The sequence below is a fragment of the Onychomys torridus genome, chromosome 6 (assembly GCF_903995425.1).
Source record: "Onychomys torridus chromosome 6, mOncTor1.1, whole genome shotgun sequence".
NCBI lineage: Eukaryota > Metazoa > Chordata > Mammalia > Rodentia > Cricetidae > Onychomys > Onychomys torridus.
In genome coordinates, this window is record NC_050448.1 from 8,102,702 (window position 1) to 8,126,309 (window position 23,608).

The window sequence follows — 23,608 nt, forward strand, 5'->3', positions numbered from 1 at the left end:
TTTAAGATAGGGTTTAACTATGACCAAGATCCTCCTGCCTCCGCCCCTTGAGTGCTGGGATCACAGGTGTGCACCACCACACTCAGGGAGAAGAAACTTTACAGAATGAAGGAGACACAGTCCCATCACCAGCTCATCTAGCTGCATTGAGGTTTATTTGTACATTTCTGTTTCAAAGCTGGTGCCGGGGTGACAACATGTCTTGTAGGGGGAGAAAAGAATTATTACAAGATAGAGGTGTCCATGGGAATACAAGTCATCAAATATGCTGGCCAGCTAGGGTCACATGAAAGAGATGGCTTTATGTTTAATTATGTTTTGTCATCAACATTCTTGAGAAATATTCTACTTTTGTAGGTGAAAAAATCTTAATGATTCCTAACAGCACATCACTTGTGACATCAATGTTGTCACGACTTCCTGTTCTTCCAGCACCCAGACTTCCCCTGAGGTCTGTTACGACAATCCTGGCTTCTCTTGTTTCTGCCAGCAGGTGGGGTACTGGCTCTTTTTAAACCATTAGCTACTTACCTGCCTGAGGCTGGTTTTCCTCTCAGTGTGTGTGTGTGTGGGGGGGGGATTCTCCAGTTAAACTCTAGCCTGGTAAGGGAGATGGAGGTGGCTGGTAGATCTGAGCTGTGTCTGGGTTTTCCTGCCTGACATTGTTGAGCTAACATGCTCAAATCCCTTACGTTGCATAGGTGTCGAGTAACTTAGTTTTAGCAGAAATCCATATAAGTCTGCTTGGCAATGAGTAAATCTGTTTTTTCTTGTCCTATTTAAGTCTGTGTTAAAGTATGGAGAAAATCTGCATCCATTATGTTAAAGTAGATCTTATTTAAATAAATTAGAACTTTATTATAGCAAAGTAGCAAGTCCTTGAAATTAACATTGTTCCTGGGGTTGAAAAGTAGGGGTCAATTGTATTTATTGTGAGTGCACTATGTTAAAAAGCTGAGTGAGCAGTACTGTGGAACTATATTGACTCTGTTTTATGGTTTATCCTCTTGAAAATTATCAACTACATTTTTGTAGAATGAAAACTAAATTTAGATTGTTTATTTTGAGACCATGGTGTATGATATTGAAAGATAATAATAATAATAAAGATAACACTATCTCTTTAACATTTTACCTTTTGTGAGTCCACATGCGTTGGAGTGAGTTTGACCACGTGGAGGTCAGGGGATGAGCCCTGGGAATCAGTTCTCTCCTTCACGTTTGGTACTGATCAGTTATCAGGTTGGCAGCAAGTGCCCTTCTGGATGATCTGCCATCCTGGCCCCTTGAAACAAATCTTTTTCGTAAATGATGAACTGATGTGACAAAGTTGACTTATATTTACAGACCTGACTTAGAAGGTCCTTTGATTTTCCTTGTGAACAATATCAATTTTTGAGCTTTTGTGAGTAATGTGGTTTTAAGCTTCTTCTATATCATGTGAAAATTGAAAGCTAGCGATAGTATGAGTTTGATTCTCAGAAACAATAACGTCATACATCTCTCGCATAAAATGTGAAAAATTACAGTGCTGTATGGCTTCATGATTAGTACCACTTATAAAAGTCATTTCATGGCCCCAGTGGAGGGGAGACTGTATTGCCCTTGTTTAACGTGAATCAGCCCCTAACGTGGTGTCTGGGGGAGACAAGGGAATGAGAGTTCTCTTTGTTTAAGTGTGTGCACGGCTTTTCTTAGGCAACCAGTGCAAAACTGAAGTCGTGGGCCTTAGCTCCTTCTCCCAGAGGCTTTTCTTTCACACAGCAGTGTCTATTTAGCCTATGGGGTGTGGTTTCGAGTTCATTACCAAAGCTTATAGGCTAAAGTGTTCTGTGGGCGGGGCCGACTTGAATTGCTTTTAGGGAGCCTGCCAAAGCTGAGCTTGGAACAGGACGGCTTTCCCTGTTTATGTGGATTCTTGGGGTAACAGTTCCCCCCATCTCGACTTTCAGCTGCTTTGGTTTATAGGAAGGATTCCTTCTTTAGAGTAAAATGGAGCGACTCTATTTGCCAGTGACCTCAGGTTAGTAACGCTTTGAACTTTCTGTTTTGTGTCAGATTTTCTTTCTGTGATGGCAGGGAGATGGTGACCGACAGGAGGAGGCTTGTGCTATTGCTGCTTTAGAGAAGAATACTTTTGAGTCCCTTGATCCTGTGGGGCTGGATGTTACATTCTTCTGACTAAGATACTTTTCTGTCAATCTAAATGGAGCCAAGAGGAAATAGCATATGTGTGTTGGAGTTGTAATTTAAAGGGTTGTAATTGTTTGTAAGCATTTTTATTATATTTTATTTTATTTTGTCACGACTTTCTCTGTGCCCTTCAAGTACAGCTAGGCAGAACTCTGATTTTATGCATAATGGTTTTATTTTAGTTTTTGAGCTAAGCAGTGTGTTGTATTCTAGCAAGCCCTATAGTCTCTCACTATACTTGTAGATATAGTCTCCCCTGGGGCCTACTCCTCAGAGTTACAGTGGGTCAGATGTCATTTTATTTTCACTCTGGAAACGCTGGTGCTTTTCTAGACTGCCTTGTGAAATACCTGCCGAACCGCCGATGTGGATGGAGCATCCCGGTGGGCTCAGAGGGGACCTAATTTCTCACTGTTTTATTGTTTTCATTCACAAGTAGCTCCCTAAAATATGAGGTCACCCTAAAAATAAATGACTGTGAAATTGGAATGTGATGTGTAAGACATGAAAGTCGTGTTGATAATAATAAAGAAGTGAAGCCAATAAAATTAAGTGCCAAAAGAATAGCTCTCTCAGTTTCCCTGAGTTACAGAGGTAGGAAGCAGCTCTGCCTCTGTTCATTTGCCCTGGAGCCATCTGGCATGAGACCACTCTGCAAGAGGGGTTCCGCTGGACACTGTTTGAAAGCATGTTCCTTTAGGAGCCATGGCTTCTCTGCACTGTATGTGTAAGCATGAATCGGTTCAAGTGGATGAACTAATGTTTTAAAATATGCTAATATATGCTAATATGTGTCTATTATTGCCTCTCTTCTCTTTTTGTCCCAGTGGGACAGGCAGTGTGTCAGCATCTTCTATCATCTTTTCCTTTTTATTATTTTTAAAGATGGAGGGAAAAGGGAAGCAGAAGTCTGTGTGTGTGTGTGTGTGTGTGTGTGTGTGTGTGTGTGCGCGCGCGCCTTTAAGGTGCTAAACTCTTGCTATTTCTTGTCTATGCTGAAGCTGATACTATAAAGTGAAGGCTGTGAGCCATTTCAGATTATAACCTTGTACTTTAAACCACTAAGACAGTGCCACAGTTACATTATTGTCCCCACCTCACCAGGTATTTCCCTCAACCTGAAATCTACCAGGTAACTTTAGCTTCCTAAAAAGACCAAGCTTGCCCTGGCTTTCCTGTACTGCAGATACACTGTGTGTATGCTCCCACTGCATTCGGCCATGCTGTGAGACACTGTGTGTATGTTTCCACTGCATACGGCCATGCTGCTGTGTAGTTATTAGTTATTAGTTATTAGTTATTAAATGGGGTAGGGTTCTAGACAGGGTTGCTCTGTGTAGCCCTGGCTGTCCTGGAATTTATTCTGTAGACCAGGCTGGCTTTGAACTTGGAGATTCGCCTGCCTCTGCCTCCTAAGTGCTGGGATTAAAGGCATGAGACACCATGCCTAACTAAATGCTATTAATTTAAATCTTAAAGGAGAGCATTTATCAACCTGATTATTGATGCCTGGTGATTTTTAAAGAAAATTATCGAAGTCATTTCAATCATTGCTGACTTATCTGTGCTAAGTGAGTATGCATACATCTTTAAGCCTTATTTTAGGAATTCTGGCAATCCCAGCTTGTTTTGTACTTCTGAGCTTTTTCATCTAGCAATAAAAGCAGAGTAACAATGTACCTCTGGTTAAAAATAGAAATAAACAAAATGACAACTAACATAAGGAGTGGGAAAATACCTACAAGCCAGATTTGAGGGGCTTCTCCAGAGCATATACACATGAAATTACTTTTTCTCCAAATATAAGGAAGGAGTATGAAGGCTGTGTAGCAGTGTTCAATATTTGAAACCAGGGCTGAACTGTCTAAGCAGTCTTGACTTACAACAGTCATATAGTTCCCATCATCTTGACAGACTGGTCTAGCACACCCTATATTACTGCATTTTTGGCTCGGGTTAAGCAGACATCAGCATTTGGCTGGTTCTGTACCATCATATCTCAAGTTGAGCTTTGAACTGGTTCATTTTTATCCCACATCTGGTTTCCATTCAGGGTGCTAGAGATGTCCCATGCCAACGAGGCAGTTTATGACCCAGGTGATGACCCAGAGTGTGCAATGCTAGTTTTTCCTTTAGAATGAATCTAAGTCAAGGTTGGAGACAGTCCGCGGCAAACTACCCTACCTCAAGCCAGCCATTGTGAACGTGAAACATTGTGAATCAAATGGCACCAGAAGGAAAGGTTCAGAGGAAAGACAGTAGTAGCTGGGAGTAGGGGCGGGCTTGTCAACACATTTCACTTACTCATGAATTCCTTCATGCTGCAGATCACTCCTCTTTCCTGTAGTCTTTGTCTTTGCTGTACAAGGTCTGGGAGGCTTGAGCCACAGTGTGTGGTCCTGTCAGGTTTTATTTAGGGACTAGAGTAAACATTTACTATAGTAAACATTGCCATCCTTAACCCCACGGTTCTTGCCATTAACCCTGCTTGCTCAAGACACTGGCAGGCATAGGTCTTGTGCTCATACACCAAACATGGTGGAGCAGAGTAATCCCATCCACCTAGGGAATTCACTGTTTTCAGAATGACGTAAGAACTAACTTCCCAGGATAGCAAAAACGGATACTCCGCCAGAGCTCAACAGCCCTCACCCTTACCAGCTCTGAAGAATCCAAAGGAAGCCTGAGCTGATGTGTCCTGGGGTGGTGATAGGAATGGTCACAAGCAGGAGCAGTAACAGAAAGGTCACAGCAATAATAACTGCCTCAAAAGGCAGTTCCTGGTGTGGCTGCTCTTCTGGGCCTTTCATTCCAATCCCTATCTACCACTAAAAGCTTGGTTATCTAAGTAATCCCCATTGTACAGTTAGCCACTGCCCCAGAGAGTCCAGAAAGGCAGAATCGGTCACAATGTTGTGTCTTAGAGGGAGTTCTGTGCTGGGGAAGACAGGTAGGTTTGCTTTCTTAGAAAATGTTCCCTGGGGTTTATTACTGATGGCAAGTGACCACGTAAGTGCTGACATCTGTGCTGATATTCCCATCAAAGGTACCTCATCTGTTAACCGCTGTCACTCAGGAAGGCATGCCCTTCTTGTCCTTTCTCCCCTTAGTATGTGTGAGTGTGTGCTGTGCCTTTCTACCTACCCTGTTGGTGACAATAGAGATTGTTTATGGCCAGTAAACAAGGCCAGTGATGGGCCGGGGAGATGGCCAGTTAGGTAAGTGGCTCTCACAAGCCTGAGGACCTTAGCAATCATGAAGGGAAAGGGAAGAAAGAAAAGCCAGACCTGGTCGTGCTCACCTGTGGTCCCAGCACTGGGGTGGCAGACATGGGAAGATGCACTGGGTTTGCTGGCCAGCTAGCAAAGGCAAATCAGTTCAGAGAGCAAGTGAGGAAGATGCCTGACTTCAGCCTCTGGTCTCCAGAAGCTCCCATGCACATGTTCACTCCACCCCCTCCCCAAACACTGCTTACGCTAGAGGAGGCCAATGGTGTGTGAATGAGCTCGACTGGATTGCATTCTGTCTTCTACTGACCAAAACTAGTCTTGGAAATTTTTAGACTTTTTAAGGCTAACATTATCAAATCACCAAGACTAGAAACTTCTTCTTGTTTAGTTTTCTGTCCTCTTCATTCCTGCCCAGCGTGACTTCCTGCTGATACAGAGAGCTTGGGTTACCTTGTCAGTCCTCCGGGTTTCTGAAGCCCTGCAGAAAGCCAAGAATATGAGATGTGAAGTTTTCTTTAAAATGTAAATATGCATTTAAAAATGTTGGATGAACAACTTATGCTTGATTTAGCTAAAACATAAACATTTGGCAATACATTTGAAAATATAAGGAAACATGGTAGTGTAGTCTGAGTAGATTTTGTTTGTGTGTATGTCTCTGTCTGTCTCTCAGTTGTCTGTCTGTCTCTCTCTGTCTCTCTGTCTTTCCCTCCCTCTTTCTCTGTGTGTGTGTGTGTGTGTGAGAGAGAGAGGGCGGGGAGGGAGGGAAGGAGGGAGGGAGAGAGGGAAGGGGAGTGGGGCTCATGTATTGGCCTCAAACTCAATATATAGCCTGGAATGGTCTTGAACTTGTGATCCACTTGACTCTACCACCTAGGTGCTAGAGTACAGGTGTGCCACCATGCCTAATTCATGAAGTGCCAGGCTCAGGGCTTCCTGCGTGTTAACCAACTTCTGCCAACTGAGCTCCCAGTCCTGGCCACAGGTGTGATTATGGTAATCTCACATCTGGTAATTTAAAAGTTTTTCCTTCTTCCCCTTTCCTCCTTCCTCTCTCCCTTCCCCTTCCCTTCCCTTCCCTTCCCCTCCCCTTCCCTCCCCTTCCCCTTCCCTCCCCTTCCCTCCCCTTCCCCTTCCCTCCCCTTCCCTTCCCTTCCCCCTCCCCTCCCCTTCCCTTCCCCTTCCCTTCTCCTTTCCTTCCCCTCCCCTTCCCTCCCCTTTCCTCCCCTCCCCTCCCCTTCCCTTCCCTTCCTTCTCTTCCTTCCCTTTCTTCCCCTTCCCTTGCCCTTCCCTTCTGCTTCCCCTTCCCTTTCCTCTTTCCCTTCCCCTTCTTCTTTTCTTTCTGAGATAGGCTATCTCTCTATGTAGCCTCATCTGCCCTGGGACTTGCTGTGTAGATCTGGCTAGCCTCTAACTCTCAGAAATCCACTTTCTTGGGCCTTGCAAGTGCTAGGATTAAAGGACGTGCCAGCATGCCCAGATAAGTTTTTCTTTAGTAGGGATTTAGTAGTAGTAGTGTGTGTGTGGGATCTAGCTGTGTGTGTGGCCTGTGTGGAAACCAGAGCTGTTATAGGATGGCCTCCTCAATTACCCTCCATTTGGTGTCTTTCTGCTCTGAGTCCCAGCCTCACTGAACCTGGAGCTCACTACCTTTGGCTAGACTGTGACTGTGGACAACGAGTGTGAGCCCTCAGGACCCCATTATGCCTGCAGTGCTGGGGGGACAGGTTCGTGCCACTGCCTGGTGTCATATGGGAATCCACATTCGGGTCCTCATGCTCTCTCAGATTTATCCCTTGGATCATCTTCCCAGACCAAGAATTTATTATTTTATTATACAAGTCAAAACAGATTGAGGTTACAGGAGAGAGTTCAGGCAAGATGACTTTATACAGGATGGGAAGATTTTACTTAATACTTGAGACATCAGCCTAGGAAAGACCTTTGGATGTTTCCCACATAGCCAGTGCATTGTTTAGTCTGACAGCAGTGATGACGTGTAGGAAGTGCCTGCCAGCGTCCTGAGGCATCCTTAGAGAAGGTGGGATAGCAAAGATGGGAGACACCTGGGAACAGCCAGTTTCTTGTTCCCTGCTCTCATGTAATAGAGGTCACTGAAGGTCGGGAGGAGTGCACCCTCCAGGCCACAGGTTCTAGTATACTCCTGGGAGCTTCAAGTTTCTTCCATTGTGTCATTGCTACTGTTTCTGCTCTTCCCTTCTGTCCAGTGTAACACACTTCCGTCATGACTAAAGCACTAGCTCTGTTTGTTCCAGCTTGGGAAAAATCAAAATCAAGTAAATTATCCAGTTCTCACTGAATGGTATGGAAGGCTAATCACCACCTTAATCTGCTGCTGTTGTTGTCAGTAAATGTGGCTCCTGTTACTGGTCTGCTTCTCTGGCAGAATTTTCTTCCTGCAGGTACCGGCTTTGTTGCTGCTGCCAAATATATTAAAGCTACAACTTTTAATTAAATCTCTACCATTCTATTTATCAATGAGACTTGAGAGTCAAAGGCTGGGGTGAAAACCTGCTAGTTTAGAGAGGTTGACTAGCTGACCTTCTTTCTTTGCTGTGTCTCAAAAAGTGTGTCCTTCTGCTCTGCCAAAACAAAAGAGCCCATCCTACACTGAGTCCCTCCCTACTACTTCCTATGTGTGTCTTTATAGTCTTCCAGGTTCCCCATGACTTTCCGTGATTACTTTCTGAACTCAGCCTTCTGACCCAAGGTTGATTTTATTTAATTAACACAAATGGGGTTTACAGCATTTTGAATATCCCACACCACTCAAAGGTTGGGTGAGTGAGCAAGTCGTTACGCCGTGGGGTCTCTCTCTTTTGGTGTCTGGAATGGTGAGGGTAAGAAAGAAGGATACAATGTTGTCGCCTGTTTTACTGGGTGAAGTGATTTTGTCTTTAAGAGCTCCAGATTTCTTCCCTATTCATTTTTTTTTAAACAAATGATGGGGATAGATGATTAATGTGAGATGGTTGTAGGTTATGTTGTAAAATTGTTGGGTAGACCACTAATATCGATTGTCACCTCGGATAAATGACCTACTCTGGAAGGTCCAGTTACAGTATTTCTAAAGTAGAAATAATAACACCAGTATTTACTTCAGAGGGTTTTTTTTAAATGACATAAAATGCCCATCACAGTGTTGATGCATATTGAGCAAGTATTAGTTATTATTCCTTGAAAATAAACTGCTAGGTGCTATTTATTTCCTTTGTTTGGAGTTTGATTATATTCTACTAAGGATTTGAGTTAGTTGCAAGGATATTTATATACTACTAAATACAAACAAAGGAAGGAAATATGTAAACAAGGGACCATAGCTAACAGTGTTGGCAGAAAGGTATCATCAAGGAAATATATAAATAATAATGAAAACTAATATTTATAATATTTAAGTAGCTGGCTTTCTTTCTTTTTCTTACTCCTTTCTTGATCCATTCTCTTCTCCCTTCCTCTTTCCCTCCTTTCCTCTCTCTCTTTCCTGGGGTGCTGGTAGTTGACTCCAGGACTTGGCACATGCTAGGCAAGTGCTGCTGCCAGATCATGTCCTCAGCTCTTACCCAGGTGTAGGTGGACTTTTCCCCACCTGCCAGTTCCCAAATAACATACACAGAGACTTAATATTAGTTGTAAATGCTCAGCCAATAGCTCAGGCTTGATGCTAGCTAACTCTTACATTTAAATTAACCCATATTTCTTATCTATGTTTTGTTCTGTGGCTTGGCACCTTTTCTCAGTATGACACATCCATCTTGCTTTTCTCTGTGTCTGCTGCACCTCCTTTGACTCTGCCCCTATTTCTTCCCAGTCCTTAGTTTGGTTGTCCCACCTATACTTCCTTCCTGGCTACTGGCCAATCAGCTTTTTATTAACAATAAGAGCAACACATTTTCACAGTGTATGCTATTATTACACAAACCCAGAAGCCTTTTCTTTTCCTTGTTTTAATTATATAATTAACTAATTTTGTAATTGTTGTTGAGATAGGATTGAGACAGGCCTGAAACTTTTGGTGTAGACCACTAGGCTAGCACTTGTACTCAGAGAGAACCACCTGTTTCTGATACCCAAGTGCTAAGATTACAGGCATATGTGAGCATGCCCAGGCACAACAGGTTTTCTGCAAACTTTTCTTTTAATGTCTTTCCTTTTGAGATGAGAGAATAATGGGCAGATGTGATCAAATGACAGCCCAGGCTGGGAGAAATTTTGAGTATGTTTAGTCTATTCTCACACCCATGGGATATGGACTCAAAGTATTAGGGAGTTTAGCACATAGTACGTGTGTGTGTGTGTGTGTGTGTGTGTGTGTGTGTGTGTGTTTGTAGTGTAAGCACTTTTGAGTTAACTAAAATCAGAGCCCAAACTGTCTTTAAAACTATACCATTAGTAATTAACTTTGCCTAGTCAAGACAATGAGTTTTCTTGATAATAGTTCTGGTTCATAGACGGTACTCACACACACTCTTGTTAATAGCCCTTCTCCTTGATTCTCATTATACTTTCTGCATAGAAACACCAACTCCTAAACAGACAGTCCCCTGTCACAGTCCTGGCCTCCACCCTCCACTGCACTTGTTCAAACATTCACAGTCTTGCTTATTGTCCTTTGAGTTATGAATTCCAACCCATCTGCTTTGGTTTCCTGGATTTTACTTCTTATTATGGATGCTCAGTAAACTCCTGTGTGGCTTCAAGGCCCCTTTACAATTTCTAGGGGCAGACTTCCTAGTGCTTGGATTGAACAAGTAGTACAAGTGTGTACTACTCCTACATCTAGAACAGTAGTACTTGGGGATTAAACTGCTAGGGCCTTCTGTTGAGTTTGGCACCTTTCACCTTGGCAGATTGTGGATTGACATCCAAAGGAAGCAACAAGCTTTTCTGTGGTATAAGGCTAAGCCCAACCTACCACCTTTGCTCAGAGAGATTTAGATACAATTAGCTAGGCATTTGGCAATGTGGCCAGATACCAAAGTTCATGATAGAGTTAACTACCAGTGTTTGAATCCATGCTGATAAGCTATAGTCCAAAGTCACGTGTCTGGTTAACTCTCCGACTTGAGTAGCAGCTTATGGAATATGGACAGAGATTGTTGCTTGGTGGATGGATGTAGGGTCCTTTGAGAACAAGTCTGTTACTGAGACAACAAAGGAGACAGTCTCTATCTGAACAAGAGTGATTCTCACCAACTGTTTGCTGTAATACATAAAATTTTGTTCATGTCTTAGGGCTGGTGAGGTAGATGAGTTGGCCTAATACTAGGACCTGAGTTTGATCCCTGGAAAAAATACACACACACACACACACACACACACACACACACACCACATACACACACACACACCACACACATACACACACACACACACACACACACACACACACACACACACACACCCCACACACACCACACACAATCACATACCTTGTTCTTATCTTAAATGGATTAATTAGGTGGGTTGGAGAGATGGCTCAGCAGTAAGAGCCCTGGGTGCTCTTCCAGATGATCTGGGTTCAATTTCCAGCACTTACTCACTGGCTAACAACTGTATGTAACTCCAATTCTAGGAGGCCTGATGGTCTCTTCTGGCATCTTTAGGCGCTGTATACACATGATGTACAGATATATATGTAGGCAAAATACCCATATAGAAAAAAAAAACAAAATTAAAATAAATCTTTTAAGAATTAATTAATTTGGGGCCCAACCGGATCACTTTCTATGGAATGAGCTCTATACTAGTGGTGGTGAACATGGATCTCCTACTCTGAGAGCCGACCCTTGAACATGACTATTCTATGAACCCTGAGAACCCCACAGCCCAGCCTCTCAGTTCCTGAGTTTCACTTGGCCAGTCTCGTTGATGTAGCCTGAGTCTTTGCCTTCCCAGTCTCTTGCTGCAATGCTAAACCCTGGCAAAACCATCTTCTTTTTCCTTCTGTACTGGCAGGTTGGGAAGCTACTTCTGCTCTGAGTGGTGCCCAAAGGCCTGGCCCAGGTCTGAGGGAACACGGTTGCTATAGAATTCTGGATGCACTTTCCTCTAGGGAGTGCTCACATGGATGACATGTTGTATTTCCTAATGCCTGCTCACTCTTGAATGTCTTACTGGATGACTCTGAACTATGACATCCACACCATGGTGGATGGGGTAAGGATGGCCCCCATAGGCTTATGTTTGCATATTTAGTCATCAAGGAGTGGAAGTACTTGGGAAGGATTAGGAGGTGTGACCTTGTTGGAGGAAGTGCGTCATTGGGGGTGGGCTTTGAGGGCTCAAAAACCCATGCCAAGTCCAGAGTCTTTCTCTCTGCCTGTGGATCAGGAGGTAGCTCTCAACTACTGCTCCTGTACCATGACTGCCACCATGCCCCTGACATGATGATAATGGACTAAACCTCTGAAACTGTAAACAAGCCCCAAATTATGTGTTTTCTTTATGAGAGTTGCCTTGGTCATGGTGTCTCTTCACAGCAATAGAACAATGACTAAGACACACTCTATTTTGTCCTCTGGAGCCACAGAGGCAGTATCATACAACCCTAGCTTTTAGACTATTCGAAAGACCTCTTGTTTCATTTCAGCTGAATGGCACCAGATGCTGTCAATTACACCTTGTAATATAGCAGCTTTCGGATATTGATATTACAGCTTTCAGATATTGATTCAGCCTGATGGCTCTTCTTGGACTATCTGTGGTTCCCTCTTTACTGTTCCTACTGAATGCCATGTTCCAAGTATAGATGGACTTGAGGCCTGGTTTCTCAGCTGCTTTTCAGGGCTACTGCCTGTGTTCTATTTCATCCCTAATCTGCATCTGCTCTGAAAAAGCAATGCTATTCACACGTGCCACTTTTTATAGTTACACATTTGAGAGAGAGAGTCCAGGGAGTAAGTTCATGTCGTCAGGCCTGGTGGTAGGTGCCTTCACCCACTGAGCCATCTTGAACATCCCATTGTGAGGCTTTAATAGGGTCTGTTGCTGGTGTCGTTTGGATGGGAATGTGGGGCTAGTTTACTCCTGACATTGCCCTGACCTGTAGGCTTGCCACCTCAAGGACTCCTTCTCTAGTTAATGTGTGTGTAGTTGCAATGGCCTCTGGACTTGGCACTGGGTCAGATTCCTTGGCTATGCTGCCCCAGCTTCGCTTCATTTCCTGATGGCCCTTCAACTTCAAGTGTGCTCACCAACTTCCTTTACTGTGATGCAGTTCATAGACTATCTCAGAAGCCAAAGGATGATTCTTGACAGGTTAAGAATGTGGAGAATTCAGGGGCTGGGGAGAGCGTTCCATGGAAAGAATGTTTGCTGAGCAAGCTCGAAGTCCCGAGTTCAAACTCCAGCACCCATGTCAAAAACTCAGACATGGCAGCTGCAGCCTGTGATCCTAGTGCCATGGGAGCAGAGAGAGGAGGGCCACTGGCACCTGCTGGCTGCCAGTGGGAACTTCTTCCTGTACATTATGCCTTTTCTTAGCTCCAAGAAACAGTCTTGTAACCAAAAAATAAATGCAATTTATTTTATTATTGCAATTTAAATAAATGCAATTCATTATTAATTTCATTTTATCTTTAAGGCAGGGTTTCATGTAGGTCAGGCTAGCCTCAAACTTGCATTGTAATTGAGGATGACCTTGAACTTCTGATTCTCTTGCTTCTACGTCGCTGGAATAGGTATGTGCTACCATACCAGATTTTATGCGGTGCTGGGATGGAACTTGGGCCTCATGCATGTGAGGCGGACACTCTATGTCCTCAGCCTTTTAAAGTGGGAATAAAGAAAAAGGTGAGTGAACATGTTCCTTGCAAGGCAGAGCTCTCACAGTTTGGTCCCTCCACTAAACAGGCGAGCAATGCTGAACCAGCTGAGTTCAGCCAGGTGTTCCTCTAGCTTCTGACTCACCTCATGGAGAGGCAGCTGCCCTTAGATTTGACACTGAATTTCCTGTCTTGAGGTGACATGCCACTGAACTTTATTGAAAGATATCTCACTTAAATCCAGTATAAACTGAAGCTTAAGTTAGGCTTACTGTTGCACATATGTTTATAAATGTGTACTAGTCAAAATGGTGGCATGACCTTGATAGGAAGCAATTCCTGCAGGTGAGGAAGGTGGTGTGCCTACACCATGAGCTGTCAGCGTGCACAGTTCTGTGACTCTGAGGGCCTTCCAGAGACGTGTGTGTGTGTGTGTGTGTGTGTGTGTGTGTGTGTGGTGTGCAAGCTCACCACGCTGAGGTGGAGGCTGGAGGCCAACTTTGGTCTTGTTCTTTGGGAGGCCTTTGTACTTTATTCTTTTCTCATTTGAACCAGTCTCTCACTGGGAACTCGGTCTCACCAGTTAGGCTAGGCTGGCTGGACAGCAAGCCCCAGACATCTGCCTGGCCCTGCTTCCCAAGTGATGGGATTTCAAGCATTCACTTCCGTGCCTGACTACTTGCATGGGTGCTGAGGCTCCAAACTGGAGCTGACCAGCACTTTACCAACTGGGCCATCTCCCTAGTCCCAACATAGTATATTTTTGTTTCAGGGTATTTCCAAAGACACAGGTATGCAAATTTCAGAACCAAGTAGAGTTATAGAACATTCCATAGACACGATGTGTTCTTGGTTTTGATTTTGTTTTGAGACAGGGTCTCTCCCATGTTATCCAGGCTGGCCTCAAACTTGAACATTCCCTGTGGATGCAGCTCTGTTGTCTGTCCCTTCCAAGGAAGATCTCTGGCAGCCGAGCCGCTGGCTGCCTTCTCTCTGGTGCCTGCCTCCGTCACCCTTCCTTCCACACCCCTCCCCCTATTTTAAGGAGGTGTGTCAGTTTGGAGCTAGTTCAAACTACCTCTTAGAAACTGAAATTGATGCACACATAGTCTCCGAGCAGCACCTTGTTAAAATGTGCATTTTGGTTTCTGAGTGTGACTGAGATCCTGCTTTTACGATGAGTAAAAGGTGCTGCTGGCCCAGGGTGTGAGCATCTGAGTCACTGAGCCTCAGTGGCCAGTTCTCAGGAGACAGGGTTGGACAGCATGAAAGCTTTCCTTTTCCACCAGGCAGGGAGCCTCATACGTTTACTGACCACTCTGATTACGCTGGCCAGTTCCTAGCGGCCATGCTCACTGAGTATAAGACGTCTTCCATCCAGTCTGCCACCGAGCAGAAGAATCACACGTCTGTTAGTAATCTCTGTAAAGCTTGACTTGTTCATCCAAAACATGCACATAATAAGAAAACATGCCTTTTAGTGTTATCGTGCTAATTAAACAAAATGTTGCATGTAAAACACCTATTATGTGCTTGCTGAACATGATGCAATGCAGGAAGCATTTATTGAACACCTACTATATGAGTGTAGTAGCATATGAAGAGGGAAAGTCAATCATCTAACTTTGCTGTGATTTTTGTTTTATAATTTGTGTTGTTCTCTTGGGACAGAGTCTCATGTAGCCCCAGCTAGCCTTGAACCTCTAACCCTCTATCTTCTACTTCTAACTGTTAGAATTATAGTTTTGTGCTAGCATACCTGGCTGGGGAGTTTTTGGTTGATTTTTTCTTTTAATTTAAAAATTATATTTACTGTGTGTGTGTGTGTGTGTGTGTGTGTGTGTGTGTGTGTGTGTGCATACATGTGCCTGTTATACCACACATGTGGAGATCAGAGGACAAATTATAAAAGTTGGTCCTGTCCTTCCACCATGTTGGTCCTGAGATTTGAACTCAGGTCCTTGGGCTTGGTGATATGCATTTTCTCCCACAGAATCTTCTCACATGCCCTGTTGTGGTTTTTGGAGATCAGTTATGTAGCCCAGGCTAGCCCTGAACATGTGATCCTCCTATTTCATCCTCCTAAATCAGATCTAAAACTTGACTCTAAGGTCAGTGCTCTTTCTGTCTATGATGGCTGTCAGTTTCTTAATTGAGAGGACACATTAAAACAAAGCTGGTTGTCGGCCAGCTTTAACTGCATGAAACCCGTGGGTAGAGGACAGTGGACGAAACAATGTCTAACTTCAGAAAGTTTTTATTAGCATATATGTCAAGTTAACACAAGAACATGTTGTACTATTATAGTTCCATACATGTATATAATGTATTTTGATCATATTCAACCCAGGCTTTCTTTCCTCCCCTCACACACCTGTTGATCACCTTCCTCTTCTGTACTAGGTCCCAGCTGCTTTCATGCCTTTTGAAGACACTAGTCTGGGGGAAAGCACCCCAGCATGATTCTGTGTTGGGGAGAACACAGCCTCTGAGCAGCATCTTCAGCCGCTGGAACTGGAGGTGGTGTTCCTGCAGGTGTTGACGGTGCTTTGGCAGCATTTGACACCACCCCCACTTCATGTTTTAAGTACAGATTTATTCTTTTATAAGGAATGTAGAAATGATTCCTCCTGCTGATTGGCCTTCCTTGGGCTCAGTGAGTCACCTGCTTTTCCTTTAAATACTGGTGCACACTGCTTGACTTTTTACTGTTGCTTATTCTTTTAAATGTTTTTATTGGTATAGAGCTCACTACCCATAAAATTAACCCATTTGAGGTGTATAGTTGATGATGTTTAGTATGTTGTCAGAATGGTCTCGGCAAGTGCACCTTTTCTCTCTTCTGCTTTCTATGTGTACCCAAGCTGCTCCATACTACGCTTTTGTAGCTTTGATTTTGGAGACAGGGTCTCATGGAGCCAAGGCGAACCTTGAGCTCTGGGTCCTCCTGCCTCTACCTCTCCAGTGCTGAAATTACCATTGAGTACCACCATGTCCAGCTCAAATTGTTTGTCAATATTTTTTTCCTCTTGGGTAGCTGAACAGATAACAGACACCTTTTTTAAAATGATTTATAAATGTATTCTATGTGATGAAAATAACATCAGATCAGGAAATTATTTCTGTATTGGAATAGTTCTACAAATTGCTATTTGCAGAGGAAAACAAACAGAAGGTATCCAGGAAGGCAGGAAGGAAAACAGATGTAGAGATTTAAGAATCCAGGGTTGCTGGAGATACAGCCGTGGGTGCTGGGAACTGCACTCTGGCTGTGAGCCTAGTCTTTGAAGGCTGAGCCATTGCTCCAGCCCAACAAAGAACTTCTAACTCTCTTAACTTTCTGGTTACTTTGTGACTTTTTATTAACTTTCTGTCAGTGCTGTTTTCATTGATAATCAATGTTTGTGAACTGTGTCTCCAGGTGGGTAAGCCTGGCACTTCCTTTATAGTGTTTCCAATTGTTTCTTCTCTCTGAGGTCACGTTCTACACCCCGTCCTCTTGGCAAACACCCCAGAGTTGAACTCGTGTGTGTGTGTGTGTGTGTGTGTGTGTGTGTGTGTGTGTGTGTGTGTGTGTGTCCACAGGTATGTAGATGTATGCAGTGTCTAGAGACCAGCCTCAGCTGTCATTCCTTAGGTGTCGTACACCGTACACCTTGTTTCGAGGTCTCTCATTGGGCTGGGACTGCCAGTACCACAAGTCTCCCTCCCAGACTTGGGTTACAAGCTCATGCTCTATGCCTGGCTTCTTGTATTTGTAACGTGAGTTCTGGGGATCAAACTCAGGTCCTCACTTTTGCAAGGCAGGCACTTTGCCAACTGAGGTACCCTGAGTCTACCACCACAGGCCTAGAACTGGAGGGGCTCATCTGGAAACCATTCTTCCCTGGAGGGCTATGGAAAGCAGAAGGAGCTAGTTTCTACTTAAGCGGAGAATGTTTCTATATTTGTGAGTGAACATCATTGTTTAGAAGAATAATAAAAAAACAGACGAGTTAAAGTGATGTTTCTTATTCTATAAAATCCCATTTTGAGCAGTCAAAATTTTCTTGCTGAAAACCATTTAGCTGTAAGTCCTCAGGACCAAGACCACCCTGCTGAGGTCATTGGCTATAAGACCCTAATACCACCTGCTCCTATCCAATGCCTAGCCATAAAGCACCTTCTCTTATGTCCTTAAACCTGCTGTGCTGAGGGGAAGAAGGTATTGTGGTCGTAGAAGAGATTTTAGCACTGGGCAGGACTTACTAGTTGATTGATACAGAGAATTAGGGAAAGAGAATTGCTAAGAATGAGTCCCAAGATTTCACTCCATGCAGCTGGGTAGGTGACACTTCTAACTTATTCAGGAAGCAAGCAAAAGAAGAGGAAATGTTTTTGTGGCTAGAAGATGAAGAAATCTGTTCTGAGGCTTGGGCTGTGACTTGGTAGAAAGCTTGCCTTGCATAAATGAGGCCATGGCTTCAATCCCCAGCACCACATGAACTGGGTGTGGTGGCTCAAGACTCTTACGTGGCAGGTAGAGGGAGGAAGATCAGAGATTCAAGATTATCTTTGTCTACATTCAATTACATCACAAAATAAAATAGAAAATAATGAAATCTATCTTGGGCATAGTGAGATGAGATAACTTATGGAGTTGGCAGCAGGGAAGTTCATAAGTAGGTAGATGTTAGGACTGATTCTAGGAAACAGAACATGATGGACAATTACTTAGGAAAAAGACTTGTCTCAGGGACAATTACTGAGAGTCCAGTGGACACCAGTAGCTGTCAGCACAGAGATGGTGTCTATCCATAGGAGTTTTCTGGGGGACACATCAAGTGGAAAGAAATGTACTCTGTGGTAATTTCATTTGGGACCATAGAGGCACCCACAAGAGGGAACACTGGGGTATATTTTCACCACTAAAGTGGAAGATACCAACTGGATAAGTGTGCAGAGTGATAAATAATGAGTCCAAAATCTTGAAGAACCTTAGCATGCAAATGCTTTACAGCATCATTGCAGTTGCTGGAGAGGGAAGAGGAAAACCAGAGCATTGTGGGAATCCAGCTGAGGAAGGGATGTGAGCAGGGCAGACGCAAGGCTGCTACAGTAAAAGGGCTCCATGAGACAAGCATGGGGTGGCAACCTGCAGATTTTGCAAGTCCAGATGGCCTTGACCTTTGATGCAAGATGGAGGAGGGTGAAAGTCTAGAGAGATAAAGTAGAAGGTCCAAGGAGACACTTTCTTAGGAGATAGGCCTTGATGGAGCATTGAGAGAAACATGGTGAAAGGTCCATAGACCTAAGGGCTTTCCTCAGCCACACTGAGAAGATTTGGGTATGGGCCCAGAAGGCAGATGGTTGCATTGGGTTGGGGTTGGACAGGACAATAGGACATACAAGTGGAGGTTTGGGGCAAGAGAGGATGATACAGTTGACTCCGTGAACAAGGGCACACTGATGGAGAGCCCACAGCTTGTTGGAGTCTCAGTGTTTCTGGGTATCAGGGGGCATTCTTAGATGAAAGTGGCCTGCAGAGCTTTACTACCAGATACCATTGTGATTTTCTGGTTTGAGGTGGTGTGTGTGTGTGTGTGTGTGTTACATCTATCTGTCTGTATGTATGACTATCAGCTGTCTATCTGATGTGTTTGTGACTTCATTCTCATAAGTAGTTTGGTTAGGTACAGGTCAGGACACTAATTTCTACATACCAGGTTTTGATGAGGAGAGTGTAAAGAGAATCAGCCCACCAGAATCTGGAGGCAACAGTTTGTAGGTAACAGAGAAATCAGTGACCATGAACTTCAGAGGTCAGGATTTGGGTCTCAGGCCGGCTGACAGTGTCACCATAGGAACTTTGAGCCATTGCTTCTTTAGATGAAGAGAATTGAGAAGACTGCTATTTTCCCAGTAGGATTAGCAGGAAAACTCAGTTCGGTATAGACGTGAGAACTGCATCTGTTCTCTGTCCTCTCGTCCCTCGACCTCTAAGCCTTGTTACATCTATTCATTCTGTTTCACCTACAAACCGTGGCCGAGGCCAATAGAAAGTACGGACCTGGGACCTGGACGTGGCCTCTCACTTAAAAGAGCTCTGTCTTCTAGAGGGGATGGAGCCAGTCAGAAAGGCATGCATCCATACTCAGAAAGGCATGCATCCATACTCAGAAAGGCATGCATCCATACTCAGAAAGGCATGCATCCATACTCAGAAAGAAGGCATGCATCCATACTCAGAAAGGCATGCATCCATACTCAGAAAGAAGGCATGCATCCATACTCAGAAAGGCATGCATCCATACTCAGAAAGAAGGCATGCATCCATACTCAGAAAGGCATGCATCCATACTCAGAAAGGCACGCATCCATACTCAGAAAGGCATGCATCCATACTCAGAAAGGCAAGCATTCATAATCCAAGGACTCACTGGGTTGTCACAGAGGCATCAAGAAAAGACATATGACCTTCAGCCAGACCCCAGGAGGTTCCTGGAGGAGGAAGCATCAGATAGGTCCACCCAGATGACTGAGTCTTATCCGACAAAGTGTTTAATTGCCTGAGATCCATACCCCAAACCCATGTTTAAAAAAAGAAAAAAAAAAAGCTAGGCATGGTGGTACCATCCTGTAACCAGCAAGCAGATTCCTGGACACTAAGCCTAACTCCTTTGGTAAATCCCAGGCCAGAGGGAGACCCTGTTTCAAAATAAGTAAGTAAAAATGAGAAAGAATGGCTCCTGAGGAACGACACCAAAGGTCACCCTGGCTTCCACATACACACATATATGTGTGCACATGAACACATGAACACATATACAAACATACATGCACACAGAAAAGGGGGTCTAAAGAAGGCCAAGCCCTCCACCCTGGGGGTGGGGCAGTCTATCCAAAGGCTCCTGACTGCGGAGTGAAGCATGTCTGGTTCCGTACAATTGAGCAAGGGAATGGATGCTTTTGGAAGTGTGACCATGGAGTCACAGTAAGAGAGTAGTGTTAGTAGAGGGGATCATCCAGGTAATGGGGTGCTTAAGTTTTGTGTTTTTTTGCTTTGTTTTGTTTTTGTTTTTTGAGATGGGGTTTCTCTGTGTAGCTCTGGCTGTCTTGGAACTCACTCTGCAGACCAGAGTGGCCTCGAACTCACAGAGATCTGCCTGGTTCTGTCTCCTGAGTGCTAGGATTGAAGGTGTGCACTATCACCACCCAGCAAGGGTGCTTAAATTTTAAGGGATGAGGGAAAGCCAGGGAGGATTGGAAACAGTTCTGGGCAGCAGAAATGGCTCCTCCAGAGGTTTGGAAAGGAAGGTGTTCATTGCCCAAGTAAGGTGAGAGGGAGTAAGAAGTGTTATACCCAGAGTCCCCTCTCCACTGCAAAGAAGAAGAAAGGCATTGGTCATTTATATCCCATCCACAGTCTGGTCTTCAGCACACTGTTGCACTGACAGGGGGCTTGGTCCCTCCTTAAAGTGGCCATAAAGCAAGAGTATGCAGCAGCAGGCTGGTGAATACTGACCCTGTTTCATTGGTTTGGCTACCTGCCTGCCTCCCTGCCTGTCTGCCACTCTGCCTGCCCTGCCTGCCCTGCCTGCCTGCCCTACCTGTCTACCTGCCTGCCTCCCTGCCTGTCTGCCTGCCTCCCTGCCTGTCTGCCTGCCTCCCTGCCTCCCTGCCTGTCTGCCTCCTTGCCTGTCTGTCTGCCTCCCTGCCTACCTGCCTTTCTCCCTCCCTCCCTTCCTCTGCCTTGGTTTTCTTTCTGTCTCTGTTTGCCTGTCTCCCGGTCTCTGGTCCCCTTCCCTTCTGCTCCTATTTTTTGGAAATAGGGCCTCACTTTGTAGCCTAGACTGTCCTTGAACTCACACTGGAACTCAGGCTGGCTGTTGACTCACAGCAATCTTTCTGCCATAGCCTTGTGAATACTGGGGTTATGGGCGTGAATCCCCATACCTTTCAGCACTTTCTCTTTGCTTCAGGGATTCTGCATGAGCCTCCCTGACCTGTCAGTGAAGAAGGCTGTTCTCAGAGTAACTCTGATCCTTAACCTAGTGAGGGGCACTGACACTTCTAGAGTGAGGACTGAACTGGTTCTTTCCAGTAAGCATCCTGTCTATACCCGCTGGGTGGAGCCTGGAAGCTGAACAGATTAAATCAGTTTATCTTGTCTGTCTGGTTGGCTTGCTGACACATTTGCAGAGGTGATTCAAACTTCAGGCTTTGGAAAGAAACCACTCCTGAAATGTGTTTGGGCAGGTAATGTGTGAAGAGGCCAAGGTCTGTTCTCTTCTGTTTCTTCTGCATGGGTCTCAGCCTCTGTCTTCTCAGGACATTGAAGAGAGTTGGGCTAAACAAATGCCCAGGTCATTACGTGTGCTGGCTTTAAAGAATGTAAGTGTTGCTCACTGTGGCTGACTTGGTAAGCGGTGCTACTATACCTTTGAAAACATGGGCTCGAGGGGCTTAAACTCACATGCCACAAGTCAAACCCTGTAACTTCATCACCTCCCTAGCTCTAGGCTAGACTTCCTTTGGAGTTGATAGTGTTTATAATGTTTGGATGCAAAGACTGAAGAAAGAGTAGTGGTGGGTTCAAAGGAAAAATGGGCTACAGTCCTGTAGAGACGTCTACTATAAGGACGCCCTAAGGGATTCTGGACAGAATATTCCCTTAGTTCCATCCCAAGTTCCTAGGACTCTCACAGCACAGTAAGAGTGAAGGAACTGTGAGCAGGTAACCGCAGGTCAGTAAGGAAAGACTGTTTGCTGGATTTGTTCATTGGAGACGGAAGGACAGTTGTGCTAGGTTATTTTTCCATCTCTTTGGCACTCAGTAAGCAGGTCTGTCGGTTGGTTTTAATTTTTCACTTCATTTGACTGGACTGTTAGTGCCCGTTAGTGCTGATGATTGACATGCTGACCCTTTGGTGACAGTTGCTGCTAACTGTTCACACTGACCTGTGCTGATGTCAGTCTTTGAGTCGGGGCCAGGGGGAAGTATTTCATATGCACTGTTCCATGACTTAGGGTTATCCTAGGATGAAAAAAACAAAAGCTCAGAGAGCTTAAGCACTATAATATGGTATAATATATGACATAAAAAGTAATACAGTATAGTATAAATGAAGTAACGTAAAAAGCGATGCAGTACACCATAAGTGAAATGAAAGGGTTCAGTTCCTCCACTAAGGAGTCAGCCTTGTTGGGAGAGTGCCAGTGTAGCATGTTGGAAGGCCCAGGATTCTAACTCCAGAATTACATAAGTTTGGCATGGCTCACTCCTGTAATCAAAGCAATCAGGAAGTAGAGGCAGGAGGATCAGAAGTCCAAGGCTGTCCTTCCACATGTACAGAGTGCAAGGCGAGTCCGTACATTGGTTGTGAATAAGCCCAGTAGTGGAAGGGTGGATGAAAGGCTGAGGAGAGGCTCAACTCAGTAGATTCAAAGTCTTGCCTTTCAATTGACTAGTATTTTTTTCATTCAGAAAATACTGTTTGCTCTGCACTTCTGTGGGGATGATCTAGCTGCCCCCGCCCCCTGAGTTCACAGAGGAGGTGGAGGCTGGTCCACACTGACATACAGGTGCTTCCAAAGAGCTTCACTGTGGAGTGCAGTCAAGGGCGCATTACCATGTGCTTCCCATGAATGAATGCAGGCAGACGGGGGTGAGGGGGTGGGGGAGTGTTCTAACGTGATCGAAAGTACAAGGGTGATGGGAAGACCAGGCTTGCAGGGACAGTGTGATGGATGATGGTGCCTCATTCACCCAGTTAATCATTACTCAGATCATGAAATAGCCGTGCTTCTCCCTGGAGCCTGCACCACTCACCCTAACCCAGCTGCAATGTGTGTTTTGAGCCACTTTTAGGTGGAGGTTTCACTGTATCTTTATCATTTCTCTAGAGTTACTTCTGTTATTGCAACAAAATACCTTGTGTGTAATCCTGTCTCTGACATCTGAGTGCTGGGATTAACCTTGCTGTGTGCCATTAACCTTGCTAAAACACAATTTTGCTGTCTTTATTCCTGTGCTGCCTAGTTTTTTGTTGTTTTGTTAAAAAAAAAATACCCCTTACATTTTTCTTTTTTTCTTTTTTTTTTTTTTTTTTTTTTTGAGACAGAGTCTCTGTATTAGACAGCTCAGGCTGTCCTAGAACTCATTATGTAGACAAATCTGGCCTCAAACTCACAGAGCTCAACCTGCTTCTGCCTCCTAAAGACCCCATTTTGGTTCTGTTCTTTACTTTTGTTCTAAGACAGGGTCTCGTGGAGCCTGGGATGGACGCCAATGTTCTATATCTCTGAGGATGATCTTGAACTTCTTGATACTACCCCTAGAGTACTGGGGTTATACCCATGTGCCACTTGTGTATGATGCTTGGCCTTATAGGGGGTTGTCTGCTCTCATGGATGTGTGTT

The 23,608-nt window shown here is 44.5% G+C and overlaps 1 protein-coding gene across 6 annotated transcripts in view; it reads left to right on the forward strand.

Moving 5' to 3' along the window:
• The window catches only part of Pld1 (phospholipase D1), a 223,393-nt gene that overhangs the window by 43,675 nt on the left and 156,110 nt on the right, over positions 1 to 23,608 (forward strand). The window contains exon 1 of one of the 6 annotated variants that reach the window (XM_036190358.1): positions 1,872 to 2,023. The exons of the other annotated variants lie outside the window; for them this stretch is intronic. The gene's annotated coding sequence lies outside the window, so the exon portion shown is untranslated. Of the gene's footprint in view, positions 1 to 1,871; positions 2,024 to 23,608 lie in introns of those variants that run through there. 6 annotated transcript variants of the gene reach the window in all.